The 23,773-nt window shown below is 42.3% G+C and overlaps 1 protein-coding gene across 3 annotated transcripts in view; it reads left to right on the forward strand.

The window, feature by feature from the left end:
* The window catches only part of RAB27A (RAB27A, member RAS oncogene family), a 520,171-nt gene that overhangs the window by 154,114 nt on the left and 342,284 nt on the right, over positions 1-23,773 (forward strand). The window contains exon 1 of one of the 3 annotated variants that reach the window (XM_069222440.1): positions 7,053-7,197. The exons of the other annotated variants lie outside the window; for them this stretch is intronic. The gene's annotated coding sequence lies outside the window, so the exon portion shown is untranslated. Of the gene's footprint in view, positions 1-7,052; positions 7,198-23,773 lie in introns of those variants that run through there. 3 annotated transcript variants of the gene reach the window in all.

The following is a 23,773-nucleotide window of genomic DNA, read 5'->3' on the forward strand; positions in this document are numbered from 1 at the left end:
GGTGTGGGCCTATCCACTTTCCCTTACAGCCTGTTATGCCTATGTCAATAACCATAAACTTAATAAAGTACTGCAAACTTGTGGGCCAACTGCCCCCATGGCACCTGTCTCAAAGCAACAACCAATACAATTATCTCCCCTCCTGTGCACTTGTCTTCAACAAAACACAGCCCTTGGCAAAATAACCTTTGCACCTTAAACCCTCTAGACCAAAGATCTTCAAACTGGGGGTCACCAGGCTCTGTCCAAAAGAAGTATTATGCTAATAACAGGGCTTTGTTTTACTGAAAAACATGAGCAGCACCAAACCGCTCTGTAATGGGTCATCACCAACATGTTTTGTCATTATCCAAGTTGAGAGTATGTGTCAAAAGGGAAGGGACTCCAAATACTCTTCAAACACACTCCACCCTCACACAAACACAGTTTCAATAAGCACACTGTGATACTTTTACAAGTTAGTAGCCTGCCTGACCAGAAGAGTATGTTTGGCATCATGTATTTGATTGCATTTTTAAAACATTAACAGAACTTAACTACAAAGTTTAAATAAAGGTAGACACATTTAAACATTGCCAATTTAATAGAATAATTGTGAAAAATTCAGCGGGGACCCCTAATGATTTTTTTTCTCACTAGGGGAGCGCAGCATTAAAATATTTGAAAACCAATGCTCTAGGCCTATAGTGAAGAGGTGGGGAGGAAGGAAAATCGCTTTCTTAGATTATGGAACTGCCACCGTGTGCACCTACCATAAATTGGTGGTGCCAGCCCCAAAATAGCCACCTATATAACCTTTGGGCTACATCCTTTAAAGAATGTAGCCCGATCTTGCCCACTCAACTAGAGTGTGCCTGATTCCTCAATGCCTCTGGAGAACAGACCTCTCTCTGGTCTGCTATGCCCCAAAGCTCAATTCTCATCATTTGTACAATGAGTGGGTGTGAGTAAATGAGGGCACATGAGTGAGGTAGTGATAGCTGAGATGGGGTAAGAAGGAGTCAGTAAATGCTTTTGAAAATAAGTAAAATAGATTAAATTATATAGAGTATGTCATAAAGTAAGCACGAAAGTGTCAGGGTTTTAATATGGAAGTCATAAATGCTGAAGGGATGAGCAACAGTGAATGAAAGAGTGACCAATAGTGAGTGAGAAATTGAATTTGACTGTGTTAAAGTTTGAGTAGGTGAAATAAAGTGATGAGTGAAAGTGAGTTGAGTCACAGAGCATAAGATAAATGGGTGAGTAACTGTGTGAGTAGGAATCAGTTGTTTGTAAAGCAGTTCAAGGACTTCTGTGACTTGGACTGTGTCACAACTGGAAACTGGTGACTGGATGCCTCATCATACTTCACTATAACACTAGACTGCACCAGTGACTTCATTGGGATAGGGTCCTTGTTTCTTGGAATGTGGGTGCAATAGAGTCAAATGTTACTGCTGAAGAAGCCATGAGACATCTTAATTCTCAGTATTTCTTTTATTCTGACTGACCTGGTATGTTTTTCTGTTCAAGAAGCTTTGTTCATGACTACCCTTACAGGCACTTTAACAGAATAGTAGACTTTTATGGGCAGTAAAGCTACACACAGTGTTTTGAGTACAACCCATTTTATTTGCACCTTGGTGGTGAGACTGTGCGAGCAAAAGGATACCCCAAAATTGAGACATTCCCAAATTTACTTTAATCAGATTTTCCACAATTAACTGGATTGGAGGCGGTGTTAAACTTCAGTTTCATTGAGGCACTGACCCCATGTTAAGGTGAATCCCAAATGTCAAAATCAGAAATTATAATTCATTCATAAATTGGAGATTGAATTGATCTCCTCAATAACTGAGTTCTAGATCAATGAAAAGTTAAAAGGGTTTTATTACACAATTCAAACATAAGCAGTGCAGAGCCATTGCCTTGAAAGCTCTAAATGCAGAGTTACAAAGAGTATATAAATATCAGAAAATATTCGGAGTCTCAATGGGCACCAAAATTGGGAAAGAAACGGGTATCATCCCTAGTGGAATAGAAAAGTCTTTTTGCTCACCCCCAAAATCAAGGGTTTGTATACACAATTATTTCATATGAAATTATAAAAATCACAGAAAGATCCAGGTGTGGGGACACCGGACCACTTGTAATAGAGATCAGTGGTATCCAACCCAGGGGTATCGCTCTGCTCAGCTCATAATAGGGGCCTTAGTATACTCTGGAGTCTTAAAGTATTTTCCCAAGTCCAAGTAACTCAACCCCTCGGTGTGGTCTCTCATCACAGCAGTCCCTCAGTGAGGAGGTTCTGACTGGCATTTTATTTAGAGTTTGCTAATATTTCTGTAATCTTGAACGCAAAAGCTAAAATAAGAATTACAGAGAGATGTAGCATGCAGAAGGACAAAAGCATGACTACACCAAAGCATTCTGCATGGTTGTTTGACAAGTTCTGTCGGTTCTACAGATACCCATCCTAGATTTACATATTTTTAAACAAAGTATCTGCTTACATTTATCCTCATCAATTTCTTCAGCAAGAAAGTTTCAATGCCCTTAAACATTAAAATAAAGTACAATTTTCTGCCAGGTAGCTCCCTATTAACAGGGCCAGTTCATAAATAGGGTTGTCACCTTTGTCAGCGTCAAATCCTGGTAATTTGTTAATGATTTCAGATTCTGTGGGAGGCAGGAATTCACACTGGAAAAATAATTTGTGTTTAATTCTCAGTATTATTTCTTTACTTGGCAAGATGGCCTCTGTTTTCTTTAATATTCTTTTGTGAATAGTTTAAACAGCTCTAACATATGTTTTATGTAACTTATTATTGTATTTGCTATTGTAAGTATTAATTTAAAAAGGAAAAATAGTAGCTTTTGCTGATTTAGTCCTTCATTACAAGTGCCCCGGAGAAGGATATGTCATGTCTTGCACCAGTGAAAAAGCGATATTCTGGGGTTCTGAATTTAATGGGTAAGGCTAATAGCACCTAGTAAATGTTTTGCCATTCAAAAGGGGAATACCATGTGGAGTTTGGTGCTTTCTGCTCCAAACTCTGCAAGTCCTGGTATTTGCTGGTAATTTTCCACCAATATACATTTGCAGTTTTACTTGCCGATATATATCAGGAGAAAATTGGAAGAGGGTGGACTCGACTGCTCATGGTGTTTACTTGTTTAAGTAAGTTCCGCACCATTCATTCTGAACCTGTGTGCAGCACTTTGTGCTGGGGTCAGAATCTTCCTTGCGAGTAATAATCAGGACCTTTGCCAAATCTTTTAATGCCCAAAGCCTTGATTACAAGCAGCCCGGAGCATTGGTGATAAATATCGCACCTGATGGCATTTGTGTGCCATAATTCTATTCTATTCTAGGAAATTTCTAAAGCACATACCTACCCAACGGGCCTCACAGCACTAGAGACACATTGGTTGCAAAGTCCAATGCACATCGAGAGAAACTAATTAAATAGAAAGGTCTTCATGTGTTTTTTACTAAAACTTAATGGTGCCTTGTTCTTTCTCAGCTCATGCGGAAGGGCGTTCCAGAGTTTGGGGGGTTAAGAAGTCAAAGTGCTTTCTTAATCCTGGGGACAGAGAACAGCCTTTGATCAGTAGATTGCAATGATCGCCTTGGGCGTTAGGGCTATAGGGACTCAACAATTGCTGAATCAGCTGCAGGCCCTTCATATGCATTGCATGATGGGTTAGACAAAGGGTATTAAACTGAATTCTCTTATACTCTGGTAACCATGCAGAGATGCCAAGGCCGAAGTGACCCACTGATGGTTTGTCATTTTTAGCAGAGCCACTGAGGGAGATGATGATCTGCGTATCATCTGCATACAATACGATTGAGAAGCCATGAGGCCATAGAATCTCAGTGAGAGAGAGAACGTACAAATTAAATAAAAAAGGGCTTAATGATTAAACTTGTGGGACCCCACAACTTTTAGAAAATAAGTGACTAAACAGAGAGACTCTTCATAGACTTGAAAATTTCTATTATTGAGAAAGGGGTGAGCCTTTTGAGTGCAATCCCAGAAATTCCAACCGCCTCCAGCCTCTGAATTAAAACGGGATGGGAAATAGTATTGAAGACTGCGCTTAAGTCTAGTAAAATGAGTGCTGCTGAACACTTTGGTCAAGATTTTTTTTTAGTTCTTCCGTAACTGCTAGTAAAGCAGTTTCCTTACTGCTTCCAGGTCTAAGACCTGTTTGTATTGTATGAAGAATTCCATGTCTCTCTCGGAATTATGAAAGATGTTTATATACAAACTTCTCAAGGGCTATGCTGGCCCTTTGAAGTAAGAAGATTGGCCTATAAGTTCCAACTCGTAATGGTTCTGCAGAGTTTTTTTTAGCAGGAGGTTTCACAATTGTGTGTTTCCAGGCTGGAGGAACACATCTGCTCTCCAATGAGCAGTTAAAAACCTCTGTTAAAATTGACAAGTTTGCTTTTTCTCCTTTCCTATTTCAGGGGGCGCTGGATCTAGCAGTGAACCTAATGTAATACATTTTAAAATCTCTTCAGTAACATCTTGCTAATTTCTGGAGATACCATCAATTTATCCCTAGCCATACTGCCTACAGGAGGCACATGCGGGAGCTTAATAAGGTCGGTATCACCGGGCAATGAGTCAAGGATGTTATTAACTTTTCCTAAGAAATAGTTAGCAAACATAGTGCAGCGGGCATTAGAGGGAGGGGGACCCGACTGACTCCCGGCCTGTTTCATAAAAAAGTTCACCATCTTAAATAACTCTTTTGAGGATTTTACTGTACCATAAATTTTTTAGGTAAAATGGCTAACTCTAGCTTCTCTTATCGCATAGTGATATTTTTTCACTATTTTCTTATAACTTAACTTGCTAGGGTCATCATAATATTTCCTCCACATCCATTCCAATTTTTTTGATTCTTTCCCTAACTCCACTATCTGCAAAGGGAACCATGGGGCACGACCCCCCAGGGTGACTAGCCTTCTGAAATCTCATATGAATGAGGTTGTCCAGGGAATTATTCAACCAGTCCTCGAACCTAGCATACCGTTCTGCAATTTCCCCTTTGATTTTGGGGGTGAAATTTGCGAGAGCTTTCCCAAATCACTGCCCAGTTTTAACCAGAACCGGCTAAGCCTAAGCACTTGAAATACATTTGCTTTGTTTCCCGTTCTGTGCAAGTGAAATGGCACAATATAATTGTGTGACCAATATATTGGAAATGGATCTCCTGGATCCATATCAGAAATGTTTGTAAAAATGGGATGCAGGAGATGTCCAGATTTGTGTAATTATCACCTGTTATGAGTTTAGCCCTTAAAAATAGGGTATAGCTTGCTGATTTCAATATGCTACACACCAAAATCCACACGACCAGGTATTCACCAGACATTTGTACTCTGGTAAAATTCAACTGGTTTGACCTGCTGAAATTTAACATGGTGGTTGGACTTTGCCACACTTGGGATCTACTCAGTGCCATAAAGTCCTTAGAGTTCATAATTCCAACTCCTGTGCAAACAGAAGGTAGCACAGAGGTCAGATTTTTCAGACTGACTTGTAATTGGGTCCCTTGAGAGGAAAACACTGGCCAAGTCAGTAAAATATGGCCTGAGTGGCAACCCAACTAGAGATGAACTCTGGTTACCCATAGCATTAGCTTCTGCAAGTCACAATGACATCAGTGCAGACCTAGATTAGCCCAATGTCAAGGGTATTGTTCCCATTCCGTGTCATATAAACTAGAAGGACTTAAGCCTCTCTGCGATCTAAGAAAAGTACTGGACTTGCATGGATGGTTAAGGACAGAAGCGTAACACTGAGAGGTCGATTCATTTTTGCGCTGTCAGGGCAGAAACCTTAGTAAGCGCTTTGTCTCTTATTGTTGCATCTGCATAATGCTGGTCTAACTAGGGTGTAAGCCACGACCCGACTAGGGCTTGCCTGATTGGTGTACATCTGCCTTTGAGAGCCTTCAGAAGCATGAGAGGGGCTTTATGTTCAGATATCTTATTAAAATATTGTCCTCCATTGGCCTAGCAAAAGTAGGTGGAATTTGAGTCTTTTAAAGATTGTGTAGTTTTTTTCTGGTTGCCAAAACTGCGCCTTTCCTTTCTCAAGAGGTATTTTACAGCATTGGGCTGTATCCCTGTTTTTTTTAAAAGGTAGCATGTACTCTGGTCAGTCACCAACTTCCATTCGTGTCTACTTGACATTATTTTTCTCATTTGACAGCATATCTGCTTTGAGCAAGTTCTCATCTCAATTCCTGGATCTTCTCTGATTTCCTCCCTTTACTGGTGTAGGCGCATAGAGCACCCCGGTGCCCGTCTGGCTAGGTTATTGCTGCTGTCTAGCTGCCTATATTTTCAGTCACCCACCAACCCAGCCCATCCAGCTGGCCTACTTGTAACGCAGGCCATCCAGGTAAATATCTTCCTCAAGCATGATTGAAGGTATGAATAACAGAACGCCACGTTCAGAGCAAATTGTAACTATCAACTCATTGCAGTTATACTATGAGCGCCTCTCCCATACACACAGCCTCACCATCACTGCCAGGCACTGCCCTGCACCCACCGACGAGATAAAAGCACCTCTCCGGCCGCTCGCACACCAAAACGCTTCCCACCTAGGATCAGAACAAATCCAACACTCTGCCAACTATGTGCTCTCCCGATACTTTAACAACGCCGCCTTCCCCCCAGCTCGTAACCCAAAGTTTGCTGTTGCCGCTCCGACGAGGAAGTGCGTGCGCTGAGAAGCGGCCGGGGCTTGCACCCTCCTCGCTGCGGTTAGAAGGAGGGAGCTCTTTCCGCACTCCGGGGGAAGTGTTTATAGATGCATTGATCCTGCGAAAAGCCAGGCACGTTACACCACCTTATAAAGTCACCGAGTGCGAGCGCAGTCTCAGCCGCCGTATCATTCAGAGGCTCCACGCCCTCATTCTGTTCAGATGATAGTTTCACTTTTTATTCAGCTGCTGGCAGTGCGGTCCACCTTCTGTGATATGCAGGCGGAGAGACTACATTTCCCGTGAGTCTGTGCGAGCCATGCCAGCGCTAGCAGGGGAGGGGGCAGACCCTTCATAAGGAACCTGGCTTTAAAACCATTTTGACAATTGTTGCGCAATTTGTCTCCTGAACGGGATGAAGATGCTCGCGAGGTCACTCACAGGAATACCACAGTTGCAGACTGCTAAGTAGTGTGGGCTGTGAGTATTATGTTTCCTTTAGTAATGTGTGAACTGTGTTCATGAAGCCTTTGTAACTAATGGTGCATGCAACCAGGAAAAGGGCATTTCCTTTGCTTAGGCAGAAGGTCTTTTCTGTGAACGTTAGGCCCCGTCGTTATTTCCATCCGTCTGTGCGCGGCAGAAGCGGAAGAGCTTAAGCAGGGAAGTGACCAGACAGATACATCTAAAAGTGCTTTATTTCTGGAACCTTTGGCCTGTGTTTATTGCTGGCTGCTTATAAGGCATTTTTTACTTAAGTCTAAAATACTATAATATCGTGTGGTACTTATGATACTGCTCATTTTATTGGCTTCGGGAGGATGAAAAGCTGAGAGGATAGACTGGCATTTTTAACTCTGACCTCCAGATTGCACAAACACCTCTGGATTCAATAAGCCATTATGTTGTTGTGGACAGGGATACTTTTCTAAGACAGGTAAACTAGCTCCGACATGCTGTAGGACAGAAACCTGAACGCTTAAAATGTCAAATTCCTTCACCTTTACAGAATTTTTCAAAATGTTCAACTGCACATCTTACTTCATTAGTTATGTAAACTTTATTAATATGTTAATATTATCTAGCTTGTACCAACCCGTTGGGTAGGCTTTATGGACCCACAGGGGTCTCCGGACCACACGTAAAGAGCCACTGATCTAGTTTGATTTTTTTAGTTCGAAATTGTTAACTGACCATGGCCCACGTGGGAGGCAATGATGTAGTTTGCAGAAAGCACACGCTGCAAGTTTTCACTGGCTTGATGTTTGTTGGAAAGCTGGGGACTGGCCAAATACTGCGCTTGCGCACCTCAGTCGCGAGAAAACCTGTGCTATTATTTTCTTCATCAGGTTTCTTTCTTTTGTAAAATGTTCTTGAGACCACTAAGTAGGTGTGAGCGTATTGATGAAATATATTGTTTTGATGATCACTCCTGTTATTATTTAGAGTTTTATATTAAGTAAGTTTTATAGACCATATATGTAGAAGAAAACGTTTGAGGTGGCTACATTTGGAGTTGTGCTGGTGCTCAGATGCATTATGAAAAGAAAAAGCTCTCCACCTAAAGACAGAGAGCTGACCATGGTTTTTGCATTTAAAAAAAAAGGTTTTCTGTAATATTCTTTTCAAAGGAACAACAGTTCGTTGCACACCACACAATGACATATATAGTGTGTCGCATTTGATTAAACACCTGATGTGTCCCCATCAATACTCTACATAACCTACATGAGTCTGTTAGCGCATCACTGTTCTGTCTCCGGCCTTTTATTTTTGTTTATTTTATATTGTAGTTGAAATAGAGGGCCGAGTACAGAGGTTTCACTACTCGACGATGATTTGCATCCCTAATAAGTGTCCTCTTCACGGGTTTGGGAAAAAGAGAGTTCAGAACTCAAGCTGCGAGCATGCCAACTGTAGCGAAGATCCCGAGGGCTAAATACATTTTTGGTTGAAGAACCACGTTTTGAGATTTTTTTCTAAATTTAAGGAGGCTTGGGTTCGCCTCATTGTGATATGGGAAAAGCATTCTAAAGCTTAGAACCTTTGACCTGGAAGAGTCTCCTTTTCTATTTTTATATGCTTTTTGAATTTCTGGAAAAGGAATCCTAGCCAACAGCTCTAAAGAATTTTGTGAATGATGCACGCTGATTTGAATTGGTTTATTTTGTCTACTGGGAGCCATTGCAATAGTTTCAGATATTCTGAGAGCATAGGCATTGGCAACCATGATTACTTTTGTTAACGCGTCGCTTTATGTCAATTTATACACATTAGGACTCGTTTTAGGCCGATGAATCTTTTGACCCAGTGGTGAGACACCGTAGAACGAGATAACTGATCAATATGTCAAGCAATATATCAATGATGTTATCAACATATATCACCACAATATACTTTACTTTAGATAAAGACATTGATTAAACTGTCGGCGCAACCATGACTTTTCAGTCATGAATAACCACACCTTTATTGAAGTTTTGTGAATTTTATTCCCTATTGATTACAATCTAATAGTAAGAGTATCAATCTCAAAACCAAGAAGCAAAGGAGCATAGTTACGATATGGCAACTGTAATAAGATTTTGACAACGCAAAGATCACGAACATAAAAGCACCAATGTAAGATAAACACAGATCAGAGTACATAGAATATCATATACGTCTCAATTCAGCAAAGCACCATGTCAGTCACGTCTGTTTGCGTCAGTCAAAGTGAACACCTTAATCTAACCACCAATTAGCATCAGCATGTTGGACTTCATGCAAAACAATTTAGAACACCAATTTAGAAACATCTAACTAGGGTCTCTATCCAAAAATACAGCAGTTGGTACCTAGAAAGGAAAAGCAAATAGACAAATTACAATAGCAATTGTCATAATTACCCTCCTCGGAATGAGTCAGCATACAGGATCAGTCTTCGTTTTCAGAGCATCAGTTAGATCGCCATCAGTCTGCTTAGTCTAAGGGACAGGGGACACTTCCCTCATAAGGAGGAGAAGTGTAAGGGCAGTCTATGGATGAGGATATTTGTCTAAGTCTCAAGTCACCAAACAGAGTGACAGAGTTTCTGGATGCAATCAATATCATTCCCTACCTAATTCTCTCGAGTCTTCTGTGTCATGAGTTTTTATCCCTTTTTCGCAATACCTTCCCCAAAAATTCTATTGGATAATCGATATTCCCCACTATCTTTAGCCTACCAATTATACATTAGGTAATCCAAATTGTCACCCCACGATAATTTATAACACTTTGATTGGTCTTCATAATTGACGTTTTTGTAGGTGGCACATCCGGGGGTTACTTCATTCTCTGTCTGGTTCTTCAGGTCAAAAGTTCTCTTTTCCATGGTTGACTGTCCTTGAATGTTTCAAATATTGTTGCAAAACCTATAAAACTTATACAGAAGCAGCTAGCATGCGGCTGAGAAAAATTAGCATTGTTACATAAAGTGAAGAAGAGAACAACTGCTGGGTCATGGCCCTTTACGAGTCAGCACACTGGAAAACAGAAAAATATGCTTTAATATGAGAGCTACACGGCTAAGTCTTCGACTCACGCTAACTTAAGGCCTATGGGTTCTAATACAAATGCAATCATCGTAGGTGTTAACGTAAATGCAAGCAATTATTTCTTACAGTCGACATTAGTATATGTGTACAATAATAACTTCACACTTATAAGTATGTTAAGAATACATTTAAACAAATAATTTTTATGATCATTTTTGTATGCAGCATTGTTAGATATAAGTATTTCACATCCAATATGTAATATTTAAACTACGCTCTCTCACTTTTAAAGAACGTAAAGAAAGGTAAAGATAAGTAAAAAACATAAGATGTAAGGCATTTTTTTATTTTTGACTTGCGATATTTGTCCCAAACAACAAACAGAAAAAGAAGTTCATGCACAGTAAATCCTCACTCCCTTACTCTCTCCATGTCTGCAAACATAGTGTGCGGGTGAGGAAGGAATACAAAGAAAAGGATGAAACACAGCAGGAGACTGGATTCTGCCTTATTCATTTAGGCATATGTCGGTAGGTTGTGGCCCAATCTCATAAGTATATCTCTCCCTGACCTGCTTAACAGGCCAGTGATATACCTTGAACTCTTCCCTGTCTGGCCTCAGTGAAACGAGGGGAGCTACAAATATCCCTGTTTAGCATTTTTTACTGCCCCCCACTGCACTATGCCCGAAGACAGGGGGTAGGTTTTTATTTCTTCCATCCTTTGCCTGGGCTAAAGGCTATGGAGGAGTAAAATTTACACATAGCCTTTAGCCTTGCTCAAGGTTGGGGGGACTAAGTTCATCCATTGCACCGTGGCAGCAAGATGCTGCTCAGGAGCAACAGAACACTCCCAGCACATGCTTAGGGCAGGAAGGGAGTTGTTGCCAGAGCCCGCTGACAATCCTAATGCTGAAGTGTGGGAAGATTTATATACGCACCTGTCGCTATGACTTCAGCTATACCCCTCTTGGTAGCTTTTAGCATCACTATCTTGCATAAGGGCCCAAGGACAAAGGTTTAGTTTTTTTTTTAATTAAATACCTTGCCTCGCCCAAAGGTAGTGTAGTTTAGTTGCCACTCTGGACGCAGCTAGTAGGTGTCCCATTCATCTGAACACATGTAGAACAGTTCTGAGGTGTAATGGCGATCTTTCAGTCTCACAAAATGAGTTAGGAGGGTACATTGCATTTCACAGATGTTCTCCTGCCCTGTTCACAAACTCTGTAAGTAGCCATTATCACTACATCCGTTTACCTTAACTTCCTCTCAACTTTAGCTATTTAAGAGTTTTTGGTGGTAATAGTAAAGCTTTTGTCTTTTGGTGGAATTTCATTATTTTTATAGAGTAGCAGGTCTTTTAAATTTTGAGGCAAGACTCACTGAAAATATGGCATGTTTGCTAACTCAAATAGGGTGCCAGGGCAATTTTCAGCTTTTTTGCCCCTTTTTTTGCCAGGAGCTGGTTAGGTGACTCTGAGATGTCTGTCACACGTGATGCCTGATAAAGAATATCGGAGCAATTAACAACATCTCCCAATAGCAAATTCAATATACTGAACAGTGCCTGATAAAGAATATCGGAGCAATTAACAACATCTCCCAATAGCAAATTCAATATACTGAACAGTGTGCTGGGACAGCTATCAGCTAAACTGTCCCTCCTTTTCCCTCTGTGTTTGAGGGTAAAAGAGAATTAGGAGGCCTGAGAAGTTGCCTGGTGCCCTGCTTTCAATTGAAAAGAGAACGCCTGTCCAGCTGTGACTTATTCTGGGCTTTGTTGGTCCAGAGAGTGTTGATGGCCAACGAGGACCAGGGCTGCTGACATCTTGCCCTACCTCTATGTTGATCATTGAGAACAGGGTGCCAAGGCATTCATCAGCTGTATCAGCAGTACTACATCCACATTGTTTTGAGGGTCAAAGGGGCCAGGCTGCCCACCTTAGTGATGAGACACCTGTATTCCTGACTCACCCGGCCCAGTACAATACCTGGCAGTTCACAGTGAACACCAGCCTATCTAAGTAACCCCTATTGTAGGGCATTGACTGATAGTCCAGTGCCATGAATACCCGGCCTGGCCCATTAACTATTGAATGCCATTTCAACCTATTGATCCTCCCACCTCCTGGCTCAATAACTGTCTGTCTGACACAGTGAGGTCCAGTCTGGGCATGTGACATCTTCCTCTCAAGTGAAGACCAGTCCAGCCCTTTGACTCACAGCCCCGTCCATTGACTTGCAGCCAAGCTGAGTAGCTCAGGGTCTGGACTGGTGACGTCCCCTGGCACAGTCTAGGCTCTAAATTGTTGAGGACAGTGTTTTCAGGACAGCTTCGTTTTTTATTTGGCTACAAGTACCGTAAACATTCATGACTTTGTGCCAAGTCAATGAACATGTTTAAAAAAAAACCATAAGCATTCATAATAATGCGCTGCACTTGCATGCAGTGGCATAACAAAGCCCCCCGCAACCCCTGGGGTGTGGGGGGATGGGGCAAGCACCAGGGGGTCCCTTCAGCACAGTACACTAGCAGTGGCGGCTACCGCCAGTCAAGGGTGGGGGGTGGTATCGGAGATGGTGACGGGGGTGTAAAAAAACAAAAACCTACCTGCCGCTTCTGCTCCGTCCCGTGCTGCTCCCGATCCTGCTGTCGGTTGCTTCCTCTCTTCCCAGCAGACACTACAAGCTCACAATCCAGCCTCTGCTTTCATGCTAAAACTAGCATGAGAACAGCACCAGAATTGGCCTGAGTGGGCTGGTCTGATGCTTGCTAAGGCACAGGGAGATTGTGCCATTTCACCAGCCTGGCTGTGCAACACAGCCAGGTTGGATAAATGTAAGTGTGCATGGCTGAGATGGCCAGTCAAACAGACATGCGCACTTTACAGTGCCCACCTTCCTTTGACCTGGCGCTGTCCACCCTACATAATAATAACATTCTCATTTTATTTGCTGGTGCCTGCCTGACTAAGCAGGGGTGTGACCCTCCTCTGCTAAAACGGAAGAGCCCCCTCCGTACACTAGGCTGAGACCTGCCGAGCGGCCCCTCCATGTACTGTGCAGGGGGGACCCCCTCAAGTTTCGTTATTCCACTGCTTGCATGTGAAATGGAATCATCATTGTGCACAAGGAATAACCATAGATAACTTCCTCAGTTAACAGATGCTGTTACTACTTATTCATTCTAAGACTTTTCTCCTCCTTTCTCATTCTGACTCCTACTTTTACTCCTACGGAGATCCGTTTGAGTAAGTAACATTTTTGTTGAAATCTGCAAATTATACCGCAGATGATTAAGGATGTGGCAGATTACTACTTGTATGAAAAACAACAGTCACACAGTCGCATAAATCCAATGAGCCTAGGAAAGGGTTGGAGTGAATTTAAAGTGGGTTTCTTACATTGGGAGCCAGGCAGCTGTAATAAACCAAGATAGTTCTTTTCTAGGTAATGGTGACGTCTGCATAGAGCGAAGTGAATTGGAAGTGGAAGAGTTGTCTAGAGTTGTCCAGGCAATGCTGCTAAGACATGGCAATACTAGGGAGGAACCTAAGGGCCACTAGCCGAGGGGCACACATTACATTTAAGAGCATCAACTTTGGCACCATTACTATGAGTGGGGGCATTAAAATTCCACTTCGCCTAAACATTCCACTTCGCCTAAACATTCCACTTTGCCTAAACATGGTGTTCTTCTGTAGTGTGGGGTTTTCAGCCTTTTGTGGAGCTGATAGCATTGTGTTTGAAGACTTTTGTGCCTGTGCTGGGTTAGTGACACTTTTAGGGCTAACCGAAGACGGTATGAGTCTTGCCCTCTATAGCCATATATACCAGTCTACATATTGTGAAATGAGGTTTCTAACTGTGCACTGTTTGTATGGCATCATTCATGTGCTTTGCTTTGGCTGGTTCACTGTTCCACAATTAAGGTTGACTAACTTGTAGATTATGGCTGGGACATAAACACCTAAAAGAAATTCAAGAGTAGAGGTGGATCCTCTCTGTGGTGTTTTACGACCAACATCAACACTTAGCCTGAACTCCCACTCATAAAATACTTACAGTAAGATACACCTAATGCAAAATTACCGTCTGTAAAAAATGTCAGCCTCATAATTTAGCACAGTAGCAATCACAAACACTGCAGAAGGTAACTGAGAACCTTTCAGCTGTTGGGTGCAGGATCAGACTAATCATGTTTAAATGCTTGTAAATATTTTCCAGATAGTATTATAGCCTCATTTTATAGACTAGGGAAGGGCTTTTGCCTTCGACATCAACAAAGAATGATTTAATATTTAAATGTAATTCAAATAGTTTGCAAATAACAATACCTTGTCATGAAAATGCTCTTTCCTTGTTTCATTATGTCACTTGCAAATTCATATTATACCACAGGTACTGTTCTCAAAGCAGCAGTTATTTCAAGAGGGCACTGCGAATGTAGACAAAATTTCAAACATTTTGCTTCTTTTTAAAACTCTGATACCTTGAACTTTATAGTGACACCTAGCATCATAATATGTTTTCTGCAATATTCCTCTACGAAACGCAGAGAACGAAAGTGATACACCTTTAATGGTAACTGGTGCATATAGGTAGGCATGTTTTCTGCTGCATGCTTTCCACAAACATTTACTCTTTGATTTATAATCCACTGAATATGTATTTTTATAGTGCTAGGACACACCTCTATTAAGCTGCGTTTAAATTCAAAATTAGGTAGGCAGTATCTCCCAGAATGTGGCGAAATTGTCAGCATAATTTGTCTTTAATTTCTCATAATTCGATAATTTTGCACATTGTTTGGTCCTCTGTTGTCACATATTTCAAGAAGGCCAGCTCTGGCCTCATGCCCAAGCCGCTTCATCCACCATGTGAACGGAACATTCATGTATACCGCTTATATAAATCATGTTGTGTATCCCCTTTGTGTGTACTGTATATTTTCTTGTTGTACTAATTAACCCACCGTCCTACATCAGGTGCTCCAAAGTTACAATTCTGTGGCTTGTAAATTCAGAGTAATGACTGAAAAAGTGCATCCATCTGTACGATCCTCCAACATGGGTCAGAAGGTGCCTGGGAATTTGAAGAAAGTGACCATGAACAAGTCTCAATTTATGAATAAGGCAAATAACCTTTAACTGGATTATTTGCTTGATTAGCAATAGTGTTACTGCTCCAGAATAGGATGAATGTGACTAAAACAAAACAAGACCATGGCTAGGTATACTGAATTGGCATAGTCTAACCTAGACCCTATTAGTGCTTGGAAGACTGGACACCTTCTCTAATACCTAGGTAAGGAATATTTTCACCAAAATATGGAGTTGATGACAGCAGGCAGAAACTGTGGAAGGCACCTGCTAGGCCATAGTAAGTTGGTCGTCAACCTTTACCTTCAGGCTTTTCACCGTGGTGGGGTGGGAGAAGCCCCTAAGACAATATGGGCCAGATGTAGCAAAAAATCATTTTGCGAGTTGCAAATTGCGAGTAATAGCGACTCGCAATTTGCAACTCGCAATTTGCAACTCGCAAAATGTTATGCAGAAAGGTGTCTCAGACCCCTTCTGCGACTCGCTATGGGGTCGCAAAGACCCACCTCATGAATATTAATGAGGTGGGTCGCAGTTTGCGACCCCATAGCGAGTCCATGCACTCACAGGGATGGTGGCCTGCTGGAGACAGCAGACCACCATGTCTGTGACTGCTTTTAAATCTAACAGTTTTTTTTTTCTTTTTGCAGCCCGTTTTCCTTAAAGGAAAACGAGCTGCAAAACGAAAAAATTCCGAAACCATTTTGTTTCGGTTTTTTCAGAGTAGGCAGTGGTCCATAGGACCACTGCCTGCTCTGAAAAAATATTTTTTTGGGCATTCACAAAGGGGAAGGGGTCCCATGGGGACCCCTTCCCTTTTGCAAATGTGTTACCATCCACTTCAAGTGGATGGTAACTGCGAGTTGGTTTGCGACCGCATTTGCCTGTCAGCAGGCTTTCAAATATGCAGTTGCCCACCTGATAAGACAGCTATTTAAAACACTGTGTACACTTCTGTGAGAACTCGAAACATTCAGTGCAGGATGATTCAGCCTATGCTGTTCTGAAAATTTCTGTCTTCTATTTCTCCTTTCTTTCTTGCACATTCTTCGTTCTTTTTCTTTATTCCCTGATTCCATGCCTTTCTTGATTTTGTATCCCTTTCTCTCTCTTTTTCTGCCTATCTTTTTATACTACTACGTTTTCTCTACTTCTTTGTTGTGCGTTCTTCTTCAGTTTCTTTCTTTTTCATATTTCTACTTGTCTTTAATGTACTCTTTTTTCTCTACTTTTTTCACGTATCTACCTCTACTGTTCTCATTTCCTCCATTTTCTCCTTCTTAGTTTCTTTCTTGCTTTTTTCTTTCTTCTTTACTTTCATACTGTTTATTTTTCCTGTTTTTTCTCTGCCCCTTTCTGTTTTCTCTCTAATTCTTTGTTCCCCACCTTTCTTTCTCTCCTTCGTTCTCTCAATTATTTCTTTTGTCCTTTTATTCTTTCTTTTTCGTCCCTTCTGTCTTTTGACATTTTATGTTTATTTTTTCTTCATCTTCTCTTTATTGAATTCTCCCTTTTTCTCCTTTCTTTCTTTTGTCCTATCGCTTTCGTTCTCCATTTCTTTCATTTGCTTTTTCCTCTCTTCTTTCCTTCCTTTCTTCCAGTCTTATATTCTTTCTCTGTCTTCATTTTGTTCCTCTGTTATCCTTCCTCTTTTTTCTTGTTATATTTACTTATTGTGCTTTATTCTTTTATTTTTTCCTTTGTTCCCCCACTGTCCTTTTCACCATACCTTTCCTTTTTATTTTACTTTTCTTATACTTTCTTTCCCCTTTTTCGCTAATGTTTGCCTTTCCTTACTTTCCACCCTTTCATATTATCTTTTACTTTCTCTTGCCTTCTTTCTTTTCCCCCTTGTCATGTTCTTTCTACCTCTCCTTACATTCATGCCTTTCAGTGTTTCCACCTTTTCCCTTCCTCTTTCAATTTCTCATTCCTTCATTTCTTTCCTTTTGATCTTTTTATGTTTCCTCATTTGTGTCTCTATCTTGTTTTGTTTTCCTTCTATCTATGTTTCTCAACTTATTTCTTACTTCCCCTTCTTTATTTCTTTCTTCCTCTTTCTTTCTTTCTTTCTTTCTTTCTTTCTTTCTTTCTTTCTTTCTTTCTTTCTTTCTTTCTTTCTTTCTTTCTTTCATGATCTGCCAGGAGCTTTGCTGGAACTGTGGTTCAAAGGGGCTCCCAGTGGTAGCTTGGTGATAGGCAAAGTGTAGGATGGACTAATGGAGTGTGGTGTGAGTGCTACTGGAGAAGATCAGCATTCCTTAATACCATGTCAGTGTAGATGAATGTAGTATTGAGAAAACTGTTTCTCATATCAGTTGTGAGCTGTCTCTCTTCCTAAACGATACCTTAAATACAAGATAAGAAATCCCCAGGGCCCTGATTACAGAAAACTGTGTGATGCTAGTAAAGCAGGGATGAAAGCTAGGCATAACCCACCCAGCCCCTCATCCCAGATGATCGCAGGTGCAGAAAGTGAGGCCCCCCACCCTCGCACCATTGAGCAAACAATGGTTCAGGTTAGTGAAAACATGAAGAGCTCCTCACTGGGTCATCTGTCAGGAAATAGAGTGAGGAGGAGTCCTCACTAGGTGAAACCAGGGATTCATCTAATTCAGGCTACCAAAAGGTGAATCAGTTAAAACTCTGACATGTGCCTAAAGGGCAAAGGCTGGTCATGGCTGCTCGGAAAGTTTCTATTGGAGGAACCAAAATGCAGACTTATTAAAGGAACTGGACCTATTTGCTCTCACCTCCCCACACACCCGCCTCAGTCCCTCTGCAGAGAGGTAGCAAGTTGGAAGAGCGGCAAAAGCTAATTTAAGAAATCATGCATCCATCAAGTGCAGCTAAATCCTTATAGAAGAGAAGGCTACAAGATCCTCTAGGACTAGCAGAGCAAAGCTTTTTGGATGGCATGGGGGCACCTATATCCCTAGGGTCACAGACCCCTACTGACCTCCTTGAGTGGGGTGCATATATGTGGTGGGATGCTGAAGTCCTAGAAACTGGTGACTGATCGATGTATTGCTGGATTACAGGAGAGGCCGAGAGGTGCCATGTGGGGGTGTGGAGCATTAGTTCAGAAAAATTGGAGGATATCACAGATAAAGGTGGACTTGTCAGCAGATACCTAAATCTCAGGGAAATGGCTAATTACACTTGGCGTGGTGAAAAGGAGAGCCAGGTGCCTCATGCCCATGGATGAAAGAGGATGAGACTTTCAATGGCCTAGTGAGAGTCAGTGGGCACAACTCGAGTCTGGTTGTTTGTTGGAGGCCAGAATCAGAGCGTATACTACGTACTTGAGCGTGTGTTGACAGCTGTCATTGTCATAGTGGAGAGGATGTTACTTACAGCCAGAGCTGCTGACTTCAGAACTAGGGAACCAGGTTTGAGTCCAGGCATTGGCTCAACATGCTGTGATTCTGGCAAATCACTTAGGGCCTGATTTAGAACTTGGCACAGGGGAATACTTCATCACAAATGTGGCAGATATCCTGTTGCAGTATTATGATCCCATTATACTCTATGGAGATTGTAATGCAGCAGAAGGGATATCTGTCATGTTTGTGATGGAGTACTCCATCCACCAAGTTCTAAATCAGGCCCTTAACCTCCCCTTGCCTCGAGTCTGGTTATCTGTTGGAGGCCAGAATCAGAGCAAATACTATGCACTGGAGCGTGTGTTGACAGCTGTCAGTGTCATAGTGGAGAGGATGTTATTTATAGCCAGATCTGCCGACTTCAGAATTGGGGAACCAGGTTTGAGCCTGGGCATTGGCTCAACATGTTGTGATTCTGGCAAATCACTTAGGGCCGGATTTAGAACTTGACAGAGGGGAATACTTCATCACAAATGTGACACATATCCTGTTGCAGTATTACGATCCCATTATACTCTATGGAGATTGTAATACAGCAGAAGGGATATCTGTCATGTTTGTGATGGACTATTCAATCCATCAAGTTTTAAATCAGGCCCTTAACCTCCCCTTGCCTAAAAAAATGAATGTGACCTTGTGGAAGCGCTTCAATTTGCGGGACGAGTTTGTGCTATATAAAACTGCAAAAAAAATTAGTAACTCTTTGTGTGACAGTGGTGCTGCCTTCAAGGCTTTTAGAAATGTGGCTGCACACCAGACAAATAATTACTATTGTGAGGAGTACCTCTCATTGTACAGTACTTGGTGTCCTGGTTCATATTACTGGAGTCTTGCAATGCACATAGGGAACCATTAGAACCTTCCAAAACATTTCAAAAATAGTATTTTCTTATTGCTGCCTGTAAAATGACTCAGCAGTGTCTGCAAATGTGTGTGAATCTACAGTGGACTGACTGGACTTGAGTGAACAGTGGGGGTCTTGCAACTATCGGCGTTCATAATGGCAAATGCTAATTCCGGACTGCAAGCATCTCAGGTGTCACTTCTCACTCACGTCTCTGCTAATCCACACCGATATTCAACTGGTTAGATGGGAGATTTGAGTACATTCACTTTTTGAATCTAAACACATCTGAGCCCAGTGTAGTTGATTCCTGCATGACAGTTCTAGTTTTTTTTTCATATTTGATCTCATCAGTAATGTCATCAGTGGTTTAATTTGAGATGTTATCAGTGATGTCATAAGCAGTGCATTATAAGGCTTTGCTTATGGTTTGCGTAGCTTGTCAGTTTCAGGGAGGTTGAAGGTCTTTTTCATAACCATAACTTCATATTAAACGGTTTTGTCAGGGAATTTCGGAACATTAAAAAAAAAGAACACATAAATGTCTTATGAGCAAAAGAAGCCATAACTTCCCTTGATGGGTTTATTCGGGGAATAGACACATCTTTTATCATGTTCACTAAAGTACACTCTCAAATGTCTGTCAGCTTTGGAGAGGGAGTTCACATTTTCATAAACTTGTAGGCATTGAAAATCAGACTATACTTCAAAGCAGGGCTTATCTTAATGTCGTAGTCATGAATGAGCAACTTCACAAAATATAGGGAGTAAGTGCTTGAACGCTCTTCAATTTTTTTAGTTGTGCATGCTTGTAGGACAGAATATCTAGCGGCTAAGATATTGTGGCATAAATATTGGGGTTCAAAATATTGAGAAGGTAAGCGTGATGTCATGCTACACCTCATTCTATTGTGCATCGGATGGACCAGGAGCACTGTTAATTCCTTTACAGATTTTGGTGTTCCTTGCCAAACCTGTGTCTCACTAAGGCATTCTAAATGAGAATTTCAATTGAGCACGTAGGACCCATTTGGTCCTATAAAAATTACAGAGAAGCCTTAAACCGTAAAGGATTATCATACAGAAGTCAGTTTATATAGTAAAAGTCAATTAATGAATACATCAGATTGCAAAGCTCAGTTAAAGGACAGAACCAATCAAAGAACTCAATAAAATACAAAGTATGGGAGAACATATAGGGTTCTGAACAAAAGATCTCTTTTCTGGTGGCATTAGAAATGGTGAATGCTTAGAAGTCAATGGCTCCAACCGGAGGTATCTGGTCACGCTGAACCGAGGCAAAGACAAAAGTTTATATATATGAATGGCTTAAATCGCTGGCTGCAGTGGCCCACTCATTTATTTCCTATATATATATATATATATATATATATATATATATATATATATATATATATATATATATATATATATATATAGATATATATATATATATATATATATATATAATTGAACTTGTTTTGCTTTTGCAGGATCAGCCCTAATGTCTTTGCCTCCTATCTTTTCTGACCTGTTGCTGTTGGCTTTTGAACTCTGAGCACTTTACCACTGCTAACCAGTGCTAAAGTGCATATGTATGTGTAAATTGTATGTAATTGGTTTATCCATGACTGGCATATTTGATTTACTAGTAAGTCCCTAGTAAAGTGCACTAGAGGTGCCAGGGCCTGTAAATCAAATGCTACTAGTGGGCCGGCAGCACTGGTTGTGCCACCCAGATAAGTAGCTCTGTAATCATGTCTCAGACCTGCCACTGCAGTGTCTGTGTGTGCAGTTTTAACTGTGAATTCGACTTGGCAAGTCAGACACCCCTAAGGTAGGCCCTAGGTAGCCCCAGGCGCAGGGTGCCCAGCGGCTGTCACAAGACCGCCGGCGGTATCATGACCCGGCTGACCGCCATGGATTTCATGGGGTTGGGCACCGCCATGAAATCCATTGCGTTAAGCACTATCAGTGCCAGGGAATACCTTCCCCCATCCCCCACCCCCACCCGAGTCCTTCCCCGACACCCCCCACCCCTCTGCCACCCCCTAAAGGTGGCAGGACCCCCCTCCCCACCACGACCCCCGACATCACTATACAGACACACACCCGACACGCTTGCAGACACCACCAACACACATACCCGCACACACACAAACAAACATGCCAACAGACACACAGTCATACACACACACCCACATTCAGACATACACGCACAAATCCATACAGACATACATACAGGCAGACATGCACACATTTCCAAACACACTACACCCCCAGCATGCATACACGCACTCACACCCCCCTCTTCATACTCACACGCACACCCCCATGCACGCACACAACACACAACACCCCCCTCCCCTAACAGACGATCAACTTACCTGGTCCATTGATCCTCCGGGAGGGGATGGGATCCATGGGGGCTGCTCCGCCGTCAGCACCCAGTCAACAGAACACCGCCACGCCGAATCACGGAACGTGATTCGGTGGGCGCTGTTCTGTTGACGGGTCGGTGGAGGTAGAGCAACCTCCACTTTCCCGCCGACCGCCAGTATGGCTGCTGGCGGCTCTCCATCCGGAAAAGGACGGAGGGCTGCCAGCAGTCATAATTTGCCGAGCGGAAAACCGCCAGCACTGGTGGTCTTCAGCACGGCGGTCTCTTAGCGGTCTTGTGAAAAGACCGCCGATTTTGAAATGACCCCCATAGTATTGTGTTTTATATGTCCTGACAGTGAAATATTAATAAATTCATTTTTCACTGTTGCAAGGCCTGTCCCTCTCATAGGTTAACATGGGGGCTACCTTTAAATCTGATTAAAGTGTATATTCCCTTTGGGAGTGGATGGACATGTGGAGTTTGGGGTCTCTGAGCTCACAATTTTAAAATAAATGTTTTAGTAAAGTTGATTTTGAGATTGTGTGTAAGAAAATGCCACTTTTAGAAAGTGAGCATTTTCTTGCTTATACCATTTCTGTGACTCTGCCTGTTTGTGGATTCCCTGTCTGGGTCAGTTTGACGGTTGGACTGGTTGCACACTAGACAGTGACACAAAGGGAGCTGGGGTATAGTCTGCATTGCCTGATGAGCCATCTGTGCTAGGAGGGAGGAGAGGAGTGGTCACTCACACCTGAAAGGGCTGTTCCTGCCCTCACACAATGCAGTCTCCAACCCCCTGGTGAGTGTCTGGGGCCTGTCCTGGGCAAGGCAGGATTTCACATTCAGAAGAGACTTTACTTTGAAGTATGCCTACTTCAAAGGAGAAATTGGGTATAAGAAGGGCACCTAAAACCACAGACTTTAGAACACTTCTGGAAACAAGAGGAATCTCTGCCTGGAGAAGAGCTGCGGAAGCAGAGCTGCCCTGCCTGTGGCTGTTCTTTGTGGAGCTATCCTGCAGTTGCTGCTTCTGGCAGAGTAAAAGGGCAAAGACTGGACTTTGTGTGCCTTCCATCTTGAGAAGAACTTTCCAATGGCTTGATTTAGAGCTTGCCGTCTGTTGTTTGAAGTCTCAGGGACGGCAAAGACTTCTCTCTGCCAGCACCTGGAGTCTCTGGAGAGACTCCTGCCCCGCCCTGTGGTGCCCATCCAGTTCCTGGGACCCTGAAAGTAGAAGCTGGCAGCCTAAGAGGAGGAAATCTATGCACAGAGCACCATGCGGGGAAAAGATAGACGCGAATCCGATCTGCGGCTGAAGAAACAATGCGCTGCCGGCTCCGCGGCTGAAAATCGACGCTCGCCGGACACGCGACCAAAGAATTGATGCACGGAGCTGGAGAAACGATGCGCAGCACCGCTGATGGAAGCTGGGAGATCGCAACCCGTGCTGCGTGGTTTTCGGGTCATCGTGTGGCTGGATTTCCGACGCAAATACCGCTGGGCATGTAAAAACAATGCAAGGCCTGCCCGGACCTGAGAGTGCTGACCGGATTGATCCATCGCTCTCCTGCGGAGAGAAGAAACAACGCGCCCGACCAGACGACAGGAGAAACGACGCAAGGTCTCGCTTATTAGTGAAATTGATGCATCGCAAGACACACACTCGCCTGTGCGGGGTTATTTTTGACGCACCCAAGGTACGTTTGCGCGCTAACAGTGTTAGTGTGTGTTTTAAACTACATAAAGACTCTTTTTGCTTTTTAATTGATAACTTGACTTGTGTATTGTGGATGTTTGTCGTTTTGGTATTGTTTTATTTAGATA

This window comes from Pleurodeles waltl, chromosome 3_1 (assembly GCF_031143425.1).
Source record: "Pleurodeles waltl isolate 20211129_DDA chromosome 3_1, aPleWal1.hap1.20221129, whole genome shotgun sequence".
Taxonomy (NCBI): Eukaryota; Metazoa; Chordata; class Amphibia; order Caudata; family Salamandridae; genus Pleurodeles; species Pleurodeles waltl.